At 45.8% G+C, this 14,074-nt stretch overlaps 1 pseudogene; it reads right to left on the reverse strand.

The window, feature by feature from the left end:
- Nucleotides 1-1,727: 1,727 nt before the first annotated feature.
- On the reverse strand, nt 1,728-5,333 carry LOC119532704 (annotated as a pseudogene).
- Nucleotides 5,334-14,074: the final 8,741 nt, after the last annotated feature.

Here is a 14,074-nt window from a genome sequence, read left to right on the forward strand (position 1 = left end):
CATACCACCCCAGGTCCTCCGCATAGAGGCCTGGTCCGTTGGAGGGATGTTCTGTCGGGGCAATGGAAAGGTCCTGACCCAGTGCTCAGCTGGGCCAGAGGCTCTGTTTGTGTCTTTCCCCAGGAACCAGGACGCCAACCAGTGTGGGTACCGGAGAGATTGGTGAGAACCGTGCAGTCGCCTGAGAACACCAAAGAACTGCAGCCTGACGGGTCGTTAAACCCCCAACGTGACCTGTTGGATCCAGTCCTCAACTCGCGTGATGAGCGGTCAAATGATGTCGACGGTGTCGACCACTCCCCAGCAGACCGGGAAGAGGGCCAGGAATATTGACCTTTTTTCCCTCCTGGTTCTCTTGGCCTAATCTGACCAACTGGGTTCTTCTTGCTGTGGGGTTATTAGTAGGTTTGATCATTGTTAAGAGTTTGCTGGAGCGTTTGTTTCAAAGACAACAGCAATTACGTGTTACCGCCATGATGGCCATGTCCTCTGCCTGTAACCCTCCTGATAACTATAGTCCCTCTGCCCAGCACCCATCCCAACCACTCGAAGCTGGGCATTCGGGGGTAAGGTTCGCAGCTAAGTATATGAAAAAATCTCGTATATAAACATTCGGTACCAGTGGCCCTAATTTTTGTCTCAGGTGGACCTCTTACGCAGAGTCCTAGTTGTGGCCAGACGGGACCCTTGGCGTTTGCACAGAGGCTCCTAGTGACGCCCTCGGCACTGGCTACCTTCTCCTAGTCCTCCTGTCCCCCAGTTGCGAGACTGAGTACTGCAAGGAGGGCCACGTGGTTTCCGGCTCACGGGTTCTCCGGTCTCTATATGAAGTGAGCATTCTGGTCGGTGCCAGAGGTCCCACCTTGGTATGGCCGGGACCTAGTCCAGACTCCCCAAAGCACCAAAAAATACGTTGTGGGCCATCTTGGTCCACGGGAGCACATTCATCACTGGAGACACTGGGGCATAAAAAACAAAAAAGGGGGAGATGTGAGCAGCCACCTTCCGGATTTGGCCTAGTAGACAAGCTGCAGCCTGCTCTTGAGTTCCCCCCGCCCATCGAGTGGTGCCAAGATGGCGCCCACATCCTGCTTCCGGCTTCTGATGTATGTAACCACCCGCTGTATTCACCAATCATGCTTGTGTGCGTGGCGTTAGCCCATTGGATACACGCAAGGTTTATAAGAAAGTTCCCGGGCAAAGCTCGGGGAGACAGCCCACAAGGAGCCGTACCTGACGGCCGCATCGAGGTTGTTCTCCCCCGAGGTGTCTCGCCCCGGGTGGAACCTGTAAAGATGATGATTGCCTAGTCCCATTAAAAGTTTATCTGCTTTACCACCGCGAGTCCTGAGTGATCACAAGTGCTCCGGGTACGTTGTCCGCACCCTCTCTCCCCTTATCTCTCTGGTCCCCATCGCCGGCCGACCGAGGACTCGAGGCGGGGCGGAGAAGCGCCGGACACATGCCCCTGAAAAGCCCCATCAAACACAACAGCTCCACTGCAAACCAGTCATCATGTCTCTTCTTGTTCCTACTGAATGACTGAAACTGCACCCTCTCGTGTTTCTTTAAGATGAACTTATGTCCTAGGTTTTAGTTTCCAAGTGCCCAGAATCATGCCTTTGGTGCATGCATCCACACTAGGCTGGCCTACAACAGGAGCATAAGAGGGGTCCCAGGTCATCAAACATCCTGTTGCCACAGTGAGAACAGGAGTTGCCCTGGGACTAGATTATGCTGGGCCACCCTGCCTCCTGCAGCAACTGCCTCAGCTTGGTGTAGAGCTGGGCAAGTCTCCCTGGGTTGGGAATCCCATCAGTGTCTTCACAGCTCTCCACAGGAGCAGGACACAGCCTGTGGCTTGACTTGCTAATCCTGACAGTGAACCTCAGCAGATTCTCCAGGACAGCCATGGAGATGGGGTTTCTGCAGAAGCTGAGGGTCCTTAGTTGATCACAGTGACCCAAGGTGGGGAGGAGAATACTGAATTGGGAATCCATGATCCCTCACTCATCTAGATCCAGATCTTGGAGGGAGGCTGTGAGTCTCTCAAGGAGAAACTTGAGGGACCCAAGATTAAAGTTGTTCAAGCTAACACCACTTAAACTCAGATCCTTCAATTGACTAACATTTGGGCACAGGAACAGATGCATCAGGTCTGAGTCTGAAAGCAGGCAATTAGTGATGGAGAGGGTCTCCAAGGGGGTCTTCAGGCACCTGGGAAGACATGGAGCAGTTTGTTCTGGGGGTGGTCATGGTGGGTAGAGGGTGGTGGGGGAAGACCCAGACCTCATGGGAGGTATTCCATTTCGCTAATGCTGCTGTTATGCAAAATAACATAAATTGATTGGCTTTTATAAAGGGAAGTTATTAGCTTAAAATTTACAGTCTGAAGGCCATAAAAGTGTCAAAACCTAGGCATCAACAGGAGAATACTTTCACTGATTAAAGGACAGTACTATCTGGAATACCTCTTTCAGCTGGGAAGGCATATGGCTGGCATCTGCTGGTCCTTTGATCATGGGTTGCATTTCAAAATGGCTTTCTTCAAAATGTCTCTGGGATTTTGCCTCTCTTAACTTCTTTAGCTCCTGTGCAACTAAGCATCTGGCGATCCTCTCTTAGATTCTGTAGGGTAAATCCTGGGCTTCATCTCAGCTTAGCAACTCCAGGTGACCTTATGTCTGCATCTCCCAGTGTCTCCAAGCATCTGGGTCTATTTTGGCTCTTAGTCTCTCCCAGGGACAAACTCTTCATTACATATCTTAGCTTCTCTCCAAATGTCTCAATGTCTCTGAGCTCCTTGTGTCTGTGGGCTCTCTTAAAGGACTCCAGTGATCTAATTAAGACCCACCCTGAATGGGTGGGGTCATATCTCCATGGAAATATTCAATCAAAGGGTCTCTTCCACAGTTGAGTGAATCACATCTCCATGGAAACAATGTATTCAAAAAGTCCCCATCTAATCAAAAGATTAATATGTTTGCCCACTTGAGATTGCATTAAAGAACATGGTTTTTCTTGGGGACATGATAGATCCAAATCAGCTCAGGGGAGGAAACAATGGTTTCACATAAGCCAAAGGCCATTCTCAGTATCTGATGATGGTCAACTCTCAGCACACCTCATGGTGAGTGTGGGCATATATGGAAGTCTGATTTTGGTGGAGATCTGCCCATCATTTTAATTGCCCTGTGACTGGGTCAAGTGAACAAAATCTCTACTGATCCCTTTCCTCTGCTCTCAAGGATAGTGCAATATTTCTATCCCTCTTACCTCTCTTACTTCTCCTATGAGTGAATCAAAATAATAATGGAAAATGCTGAGAGGACAGACTGACATGATGAGTCAATCAAAAGTCAACAGCAGTGAATTTTACTCCTGGGCGACAGGACTAAATGTATTTCTAACTCAGCTTCCTTAGGGATACTGCTTGGGCCACAGCCACCCAATCTGTGCCAGATGAGGCTCCTGAGAGACATGCATAAAAGGGAAACTTGTGCAAGTCTGGCCAAATCACCTGAACTTGCCAGTCTGCAGGGGTTCACCTACATCCGTTTGTCATGTTCAAAATGGCTATTATGTTTTACAATTTTCTGCTCTTGCATCTTCACCCACACCTGCAGAATCATGCATTTCCCACTTAGTAACCTACTGGGAGCACAAAGCAACCATTTTACAGACAGGGAGGCTTGGAGGATGCAGCTCATGTTCACAGAGCTAATGAGTGTAGAGCCTATAGTTTGACACCTCTCATTTGATGGGCATTCACCCCTTCACCAATGCCCTCTTCTCTCAGTTATTTCCATCTTAACTTATACACCACTTCCTAGAGCAGAATTCTCAAGTCTGCCCTCACTAGGCCCAAATGCCCCATCATAGAGTTCCTAACAGTGTATGTCCTTGAGCATCTATTCCAGTTTATATACAATATTCAAGTTTAGTGTCTCCTAAACTTTACATTGCTGGTAGGTGGCATGCATTCGACACAGAATATTGTTTAAGGAAATGAATATGGCATGGCTTTGGTCTGCAGAGAAGCCTTGCCCATCCTTATCTAAGCACCTGGTCCAAGCAACCTTCCAGAAAGGAAACACGGTCCAAATGTAGCACCTGGAGTTGTTGCAGATGGAAGGACTCAGAGGTGAACTGGCCAACATACTGCTTCTCCTTTGTTGGAGAAAGAAGAAATGTGGATGTGGGAGAGGAGAAGCCTGCACAGATTAACCACCTGGCCCAGGTGAGGAGCAAATCTGGATAATTTCCAGGTGCAATTAACTTCCAATTTCTGGATTGACTCCAGCTGCACCGTCTTCAAGCTAGTCCTAATATTTTGCATTGGTATGGCAAAAATCTTGAGTTTCTTACAACACAGTTGTAGTAAAACTTTCCTCTGCTTGACCTTAATGAGGTAGGTGAGGAGCTCATCAGGGGTGTCCTCCCTGAGGCAAAGGTCCAGGAGCACTTCCAGGGGAGCTGAGGGCTGCCTCTCCTCTAACATGGAACCCTTCACTTTTTGTCTTCATCGTGGAATTGGCTTCCCCTGACCCCACCAATGAGAACACACATGGGTTGCAGATCCACATCAAACATTCCCAAAGTCCTGATAAGCATGCTTCCATAAATCCAGCACTTATAGTTACCATCTCCTGTGAGAAAAACTGGGGATTGGCTGAGACAATTCAAAATCCACACAGAAAAAGACTAAGGGTCAGGATATAGACTAGTACCAGCCAGACAGCAGCTGTTTCCCTTCTTCTTCTCTCTGGGATCATTCCACATCCCCACTTCAAGAACCTTTAAGTACACCTGGGAGAAGGGGAGTACATGTTCCTTCTGTGACCTCTGCATTTTAATTAGCTTCCATTTCCAGAAGCCCTTTCCCTAAATGAGACTTACAATGGCCCCAGGCCTACCCAAAGTTCCTCATGGCAAACTCAGAGACTCTATCCAACCCTTAGGCCCTCCCTGAGTCTCCCTGACCCTGCCTGTTTCTTACTCTGACTCCCCTGGCTCTACTAGGTGACCTGGATTACCCTCACCTGGAGCAAACCTTCTGGGCAAGCTGGCCATCAATTCCATCAAACACAGCATGTAAAGTCTCCTGGTGAAGACACTTTTCCTTCACTAGGGCTCCCAGTTGGAGGCAGATGAAGGGCCATGCCAGTACCATGGCCTTCAGTGCCTCAGTGTCTCCTGGTGAAAGCTGCCATGAACAGTGGTAGAAAGAGCTCTGTGGGCATCTCCCACAGTGCAGCAATGGCAAAGGCCTTGTCCCTCAGCAGGCTATGACTGGCCAGTACCAGAGGCCTGGGTGGGGCCTGGCTGCACATCCTGATGAATCTACTTTGAAAGGAATCCCAGGGAAACATCCAGGGAACAAGATGAACTTCACAGGCCAAGCATGACCAATCCATCTTCCCCTCCATTCCCAGAGGTAACAATTCAGAGCTGAAGATACTGCTCTGGCAATGGGGGCAGGATGTCCTCAGTTTACCCTAATTACATTCTGTATTCCAAAAAGGAGACTGTCTCACCAAGCACCAAGGAGGTGAAGACTACCACTGGCCCCATTTCACTAATCCAAGTTACAAGTGAGTCCAGATTAGTCTGCATCTGGCTCCATCCTTTAGGAGAAAAGTTTCTGATAATTACTCAAGGGGCTAAAGCAATGGGAATGGGAAGGAAGGATCATGTGGCTCATCAGAGCCTACATTTTGTATTTTCCAACAAATAACCAGACTGGGAAGATTAAGGGAGAAACAGAAAATGAGTGCCATCATTTTTCATTTGAAAAAATTAGAAAGAGAAAACAGTAACGGTGTAACAATTACACAGCAACTGATTGTCAGAGATGATGACAATAGCTTTGAGTTCTACATTTTAATGTCTGTCTCCCTTAACATATATTAGGATCACCAGTTTGGGATAGAGTTCATGGGAATAAATAGCTCACATACAGAACAAAGGCACCATTTGAAATATCTTGCAGAGCATTTCTTAAGCTTTTTAAAGGAGGCCAAACTAATAAAATCACAAAGCCATAAAAGACATGAAATATAATTTCAAGGCAATAAACTGAATACTGAAAATGTCATTAAACAAAATCCCAGTTAACAGTTCTACATTTCACAATTCTCCAAGTACAAGGAAGAAAGACTCACCACTGACTTTGAATGACCTAAACATGAGAAGTAAAACTGGCAATCTTTCCCTATTTGTCTTCCCCCATGAAGCAATGGATACTTCTCTGTCCATATCCACATCATCCTGTTTGTCCCAGGACATCAAAGAAAGGACAAATGCAATAATTCCTGCCCAATACTAAGGATGGGTGAAGAGACCAGGGGCCCAGCCAGGACCAAAGGGTCAGGCAAAAGGCATGGATTTTGAGGGATATTTCTGCCAGGTCCTGGGTGTTTGTTCTCCTCATGGTCTTCATTTGCTGCCCAGGTGACAGCAGCTTCCTGAGCCCACTGTAAGACATTCTACCACTTTTCCAGCCACAGAAGCCCAAGTGGGATCCTGGGGCCAAGGTGCTGAGACATTCTTCCACTGGTATCAGCAGAAATCATGGAATTCTCCTCTGAGCTATTTTGGTGAACATGATGGGCCACAGGTTTCCCAATGCTTTTCTGGATTCAAAGAGGCACCAGGATGCTGGAGGGCCACGCTTTCTGGGATCCAGAGGAAGAGACTGATTTGTCCTGATGGAGGTGTCCATCTGATAAGTGGCCCCTGCACAATAGTCTGATACCAGCTGCTTTCCCATCATTAGCTCCTCTTTAACCAACAGACAAGTTTCCCTCTGGGAGACAATAAGTGGTATTTCTGTTTGTTTACCTCCAGTGTCAGATCTCTTCTTAGATTGAAATGTTTTGTTCTCTGCACCTTTATAAAAGTCAAAGTCTCTCTTTTCTTCCCTCAAGTTCTCAACAGTGTCTGCTTTCAATTCAGCTCCAATAACATCTAGCTCTAAACAAGGAGCTCTTCCTCTTCTCCTTCACCAATAAATACCTGCCTATGACATGGTCACTCTGGATCCTGCAAATTAACTCTGAGGGAAGTTCTTTGATAGATATGATGGGCAGGGGGTCAGATGACTCACTCAAGATTGGGTGGAGCAGAGGGGCTAAGATGGGAAAAGGAAGGATGAACCAGAAATGGCCCAAGGTGAGGGAGGAGGAGAGATGGCAGCAGGAGGAGACTGGGTTTCTAACTCTCACAGGGTTGTGCCCCTCACTGGCTGAGGAATTGTATCTGAGCTCACTTGGGCATTGTAGCTGGGAGTGTCCCAAGGGACTGACTTTTTTGCCCTGGCCTGGGTGGAGGTCCAATGTCTGACCTCCCTTTCCTCTAAGGACAGACAGAATCAGGCCAAAGGGAACTCTGGGGAAAGAGAATGTGGCGAACATACATTCTGGGAACAGTCAAGGAAGCTATTAAGAGGGAAGGGGAGGGCCCAGCCTCTGCATTCAGATTTGGGAAAGGGTTATTTTTGGAACTTTTGTGGTTCAAACTCCTCAGTCACACAGCCTCACTGGTCACCAAGATTGTGTTTTCTGGGAGTTAATGAGAGAGAATGGCATCTGGTTCTGTGTCCTTGTCATTGAACTGATCCCAAATCTCCTTCTCCAACCCACAGGAAGGTCATGCTAGATGAGGGCAAAACCAGGGCACCTCAGGCTGTCCAGTACTTTCCAATGGAACAAAGAAGGGAAACAATGGTCCTCAGGAGTTCTAGGGGCAGTGATCTCACCTTTGACTTGGAAACTCTCTAATATCCAGGGTTGAGGGATGGAAGGAGACAATGCTGATAGGAGACATGGGACATGTTCACAGAAAGTCTGTGGTACAACTGACATCCTTCATCCCCACACCCAGCCTCCCCCTTGATCTTCTCCTTGATTCATTTATAAACATTTACTGTGTCCAGGGTATGCCAACTGCTGCTAAGGTTTATGGGGATAAAATGACATTTTTTCCCCTCTCAAGTTATCTCAGATGCATGGACCTAATGTGCTAATAAAGAAGACAAAAAAAGCAAACTGAAAACAAATAAATTTAAAAGAGACAGATCTCCCTTTTGATGGTACCACAGGACTGTAAACATGACATTGCAAGCTGAAAATGTGTAAACAATGTTACTAATCAATGGAAGAAGTTGGGATTATTCAATGACCTGCAAAAATATTTCTGGCAAAACATTAAGGATTTTCTTATTGTCAGTTATAAAGATATAGAAAAATGAAAAAATCATAAAAGTAGAATTTGTTTAGTAAGCTGTCATTTAAAACACTGAGAATTAAAGTATTTTTTTCTTTGTCAAAAACATTTTGGAGAGTAGTTTGAGTAATGCTTGCTGCTGTATTTTTGTTATTTAACTTTTGTTATGGAGCAAGTATCTTTTCTATGCTTTGCTGACCTGTCATACTCCTTTCTAAGTTCATCTCAGCTTCCAATATTTCATCCATTGCACTTTTGATACTGTGTAATATTTCTGTGAGTTCCTTTAATGTGATGTTTTGCCAGCATCAATTCCTCCAGGACATCATCCTTTTCTTCACAACCACTTTCCTCATTTGTGCTTCCTGGGAGATGGGGAATATGAGCCTGAGATGGAATGGGCAGGACCCTGTACTATGAAGACTGAGTTAAAAAAAGTTTGTCTATATGGTGGAAACTAAAAATAACCAAAGCATTTCTTTTTCCTCCCCCAAGTTGTGGAAAGCTGACAGTGGGCTTAGATGGACCTTTCCCTTCCAGGTACAGTAACTGAGGGTCTGCATGGAGAGTCAACTTACACTGAGACCCTGGGGTAGGTAAAAAGGGAACAAGACTCCTGGGTCTGGTCCAGGGCCTGGGGCTCCCTCCCCACCTTGCACTTTTGCCAGCCTGCTGAATCTGTGCCTTGAGAAGTTTTGCTAGAATGGGGACATTCCACTCTCTATGTGTGGCCTGGTGGACAAGGTCAATAATGAGAAAAGGGAGCCTGCAAATGGGTGGTGTTGCCACCAATGTGGGGGGCTCACAATGGTCTATGCTCAGCATAAAGGGCTGCAGGAGGATGGGGGGAGTAAATACTCAGAGGGGAAACAGGAGAGGCTGGTCCTCCGTGACACAAGTCATCTCAGCTCAGCAGCTGTTCTCCCAGTAAAGTGAGGCTCAGACAAAACACCTCCCAACCTCCATCTCCTTGTTAGAAGTAAGTAGAGAGAGCACCCTGGGCAGACCTCACCAGCAGGGCCTGGATCCAGTGGGAGCAGATGGGGATGGAGGCTACCCCCACATCTGAGGCAGTGAGTGGAGATGAGGGCCCTGGCCTGGGGCTGCAGGAGGCAGAGCTCCATGGTGTCTTGACCATGGCCTGGGCTGTGCTCTGTTCACCCTCCTCACATTCTGCAGAGATGAAAGATTCTAAGGAGGGTAGCTTCTGTGCACCCAGGGCTGATCCTCTCTTCACTCCTGCCCAGGGGTCATGGCCCTGACCTAACACTCTCTGAATGTTCCCCTCCACTCAGGGTCCTGGCCTCAGTCTGCCCTGACTCAGTCTCCCTCAGCATCTGGGGCTCTGGGAAAGATGGTCATAATCTTCTGTGGATTTTGCAAGCAGGGGCTATAACTTCCATTATCACTGGAAGCAGCAGTGACAATGCAGTTATAACCAGGTGTCCTGGTGCCAGCAGCACCCACAAACAGCCCCTAAAGACCTAATGCAAAGGGTCATTCTCAGACCTTGGGGTCCTAATGTGATTCTCCCTTTCCAAGTTGGGCCTCCTGCCTCCCTGGCCACCCCCATGGTGCAGCTGCAGGACAAGCCTGGGCATTTTCATTGCTCATTTGCAAATAGCTCCCTTTCCCACTGAGCTCCAAGCCCGGAGGGAAGTGAGCCCAAACCCCACCTGAGCTCAAACCTCATCCCCTGCCTGGCTCCCCAAACACAAGGTTGATTCTTTGGTGTCTGACACCAGCTCTGCTCCTTCATCCTGATTATAAGTTCTGAACATGACAGAGGCTTTGGAATGGACACCATAATCCACTGTGGTTAAGAGGCAGCAGGAGAGGAGGAACCAAAGATGGCAGCTAGGTGAGACAGGGCAAAAAAATACACCTTCATGAAAAATACTAGATAAAAACCAGAAAGTGACCCAGAACACCAGTTACAGCATAGCACCAGCCAGACAAGGTCTGCTAAATCTACAGGGAGCATGCATTTGGTGAAACAAGGAGTCTGCATTCTGAGACAAGTGAGTGAGTTGGCTGAAAGTCCCTCAGCAGTGCTGTGGTGTGGGGAAATTGTGGTTTGGCATTTGGAGATGGACTAGTTCTTTAAAAAAAAAAAAAAGCCTGAGAGCAGCTGCAGATATGATGGTGAGAGCCACACAGTGAAGCACAGTGGGAGCGGGCTGGACTAATGCCTCAGTGTCTGGTGTGGAAGATGCCCCTTCCCACACATGCTGGTGATTTTATCAGGGCCAGTGGAGCAAAGGGGAGCAAAAAGGAGAAGAAATACCATGCCACTTGCACCCATCTCCCTGGTGGGCTGGGGACACTTCTGCCTGGGGCCGGACTCACAACCCAGAGTGGTGCCAAGAAACCCAGTGTGATGGGGAGTCTTTCCTGCAGGACCACACATAATGTCACAATATTGGCCATGGACAGGGGCCTTTGACACACCCATGGCTGATTGTGCCTGAGCTCGGAGGGTGGAGCTGTGTGAAAAGGGGGAAGTTAATGCATCCCATTCACTCATCTTTGAAGTGGGCTAGAAATGCCCCTGAACAGCCTGGCATCCCAGGGATTCCCTGGAGGCTGGCACACACTTGTGACAGGATGCAACCCTCCCTCAGCAGAGGACCTGGAAGAGCACAGTAGGGAAGAGGTCCTTGTCAGAAATCCCAGGCAACCTTCACCAATACCAAAGACCTGTGGGTCAGTGGCAGAGAAAATCTGTGGTGAGACTGGAATGAAGGCTTAGACACTTGCAAAAGCCTAAGTCTCCAGGAACACCTGGGAGGTTTGATTATTAACACTGCTCTCCCTCCCTAACCACTCAGACACACACACCTCATTCAGGGCAGACAGCACTAACACACCCAAATTTAGTGCACCAATTGAACCCCACAAGAATCAGATCCCCACACAACACCACAAAAACAAAGTTGGGAAGAACTGACTTGAGGGGAATAGGTGAATCACAGATGACATCTGCTGGTTAGTTAGAGAAAGTGTATGCTACCAAGCTGCAGTTCTGACAAATTAGAGATCAAGTAATGCAAATGCCAAGAGGCCAAAAGCAACAGAAAGTCTTAAAGCATATGATAAAACCAGGTGATATGGAGAACCCAAACCTAAACACCCAAATCAAAAGATCAGAAGACACACAGTACTTGGTGCAATTAATTAAAGAACTACAGACAGGCAATGAAAGCATGGCACAGGATATAAAGGACATGAAGAAGAGCATGGCACAGGATATAAAGGACATAAAGAAGACCCTAGAAGAGCATAAAGAAGAAATTGCAAGAGTAAATAAAAAATATAAGATCTTATGGAAAGTAAAGAAACTGTAGGCCAAATTAAAAGACACTGGATACTCATAATACAAGATTAGAGGAAGTTGAACAACTCAGCCTCCTCGAGGATCATAGAAAATAAAGTGAAAGAACAAAAGAAAGTATGGGGAAAAAGTTGAAAAAATCAAAATGGATCTCAGGGATATGATAGGTAAAATAAAACATCCAAATTTAAGTCTCGTTGGTGTCCCAGAAGGGGAAGAGAAGGGTAAAGGTCTAGAAAGAGTATTCAGAGAAATTGTTGGGGAAAACTTCCCAAACGTTCTACACAATATAAATACACAAAGCATAAATGTCTAGGGAACTCCAAATAGAATAAATCCAAATAAACCCACTCCAAGACATATTCTAATCAGACTGTCAAATATAGAAGAGAAGGAGCAAGTTCTGAAAGCAGCAAGAGAAAAGCAATTCACTACATACAAAGGAAACAACATAAGACTAAGTAGTGACTACTCAGCAGCCACTATGGAGGTGAGAAGGCAATGGCATGACATATTTAAAATTCTGAGAGAGAAAAATTTCCAACCAAGAATACTTTATCCAGCAAAACTCTCCTTCAGATTTGAGGGAGAGCTTAAATTTTTCACAGACAAACAAATGTTGAGAGATTTTGATAATAAAAGACGTGCCCTACTTCAGATACTAAAGGCAGCCCTACTGACAGAGAAACAAAGAAAGGAGAGAGAGATATAGACAATTTTAACGGACATATATAGAATATTACATCCCAGGTCACCAGGACGCACAGTTTTCTCTAGTGACCATGGATCTTTCTCCAGAATGGACCACATGCTGGGAGATAAAAATAAGCCTCAATAAATTGAAAAAAATGAATTTGTTCAAAGCACATTCTCTGACCACAATGGAATACAAATAGAAGTCAATAACCATCAGAGGCTAGGAGAATTCACAAACACCTAGGGGGTAAAATTAGGGGAGATGAAAACATTCCCAGATAATCAAAAGCTGAGGGACTTCATCACCAGTAGATCAGTCCTATAAGAAATGCTAAAGGGAGTTGAGCAGGTTGAAAGGAAGGGACACTAAACAACTGACTGAAACTGCATGAAGAAATAAAAATTTCCAGTAAAGATCACATGGTAAACATAAATACCAATACTACTGTATTTTTATTTGTAACTCCACTATTCACTTCCTACAGGATCTAAAATACATCAACTGTAATGATAAATCAGTGGTTTTGGACTCAATGTAAAATATGTAAGTTTTGACAAGAACTACAAAAAGGTGGGGGAATGAAGGAGTATAGGAACATAGTATATGTGTCATATTGAAGTTAAGTGGGTATCAAAGAAAAACAAGATTGTTATAGATTTAAGATGTTAAATTGAAGCCCCATGGTAAACACAAAGTATCAGAGAACATGACCATAGAGATGAAAAGTAGAGTATGGGTTACGAGAAGTGGGGGAAGGGGCAATGGGGAGCTACTAAGAAATGAGTGCAGGTTTTCTTTTTGGGGTGAAGGGAAACTTCTAGAAATAGATGGTGGGAAGGTGATAGCATTGCAACATTCTAAATGTGATTAATCCCACTAATGGAATGCAAGGGAGGGGGTGGAATGGGAAGATTTAGGCTGTATATATGTTTCCAAAATTAAAAAAAAGACAGGCTAAATAGATGTCAATTCAATGCCAAGAATGATCCTGGATGGGATCTTAGGATGGAGGAGAAGAGGCTCAAAGGGACACAGATGGGACATAAGGGAAAAAAAAGCAAATATACAATGTAAGCTTTGTATCAGTGTTGAATTTCTTGAACTTCTTATCTGCGCTTAATGCGATTGCATAAAAGAATATTCTTGTCCATGGGAAAGCTATATGTCAATTATATTGTATGTTCAAAGATACATGCAGCTTGCTCTCATATTTTCAGAGGACAGAACAATAGATGATGGATAGATAGGGAGGGAGGGAGAGAGGGAAGGAAAGAAAGAAATGGTAGTGTGACAGGATGTTAAAGGTGGTGGATCAGGGTATTGGGGGAGGGGGTTGGGGTGTGCTGGAGTTCTATGAATGGGGTTTGTACTGTTTTTGCAACTGTTCCTGTAAGTTTGAATTTATTTCAAAATAAATTTTATTGAATTAAAAAATAAAAAAGAGGCAGCAGGAGAAATGCACCTGCTTCTTTCCCCTACCAGAGGCCTCAGCAGGCAGACACAGCCTAGCTCCTCAGTGACAAGGATGGAGGGAGCAATGGTTTAGAGGGCCATCTTACCTGAAGATGTCTTCTTCCCACTCTGGTCCAACTCTGACAGGCCTCAAGTCTTGCAAGACTTCCTTTCTCAGGTCTCCTGTGGTTTCAGTGTCCTGTTTCAACCCAAGTCAGAGTACAGTTACCAAGATGCTCCAAAAACAAGACGACTGTTTTTACCACATCACTTTAAAAAGCAATGGTCTCTCATGAAAACCTCTGCCAACAGGGCTGAGGAAATTGTAAACTAAGACCCAGTCCTGCCTTTTCAGTGTGTCCTTA

This window comes from Choloepus didactylus, chromosome 4 (assembly GCF_015220235.1).
Source record: "Choloepus didactylus isolate mChoDid1 chromosome 4, mChoDid1.pri, whole genome shotgun sequence".
Classification (NCBI taxonomy): domain Eukaryota; kingdom Metazoa; phylum Chordata; class Mammalia; order Pilosa; family Megalonychidae; genus Choloepus; species Choloepus didactylus.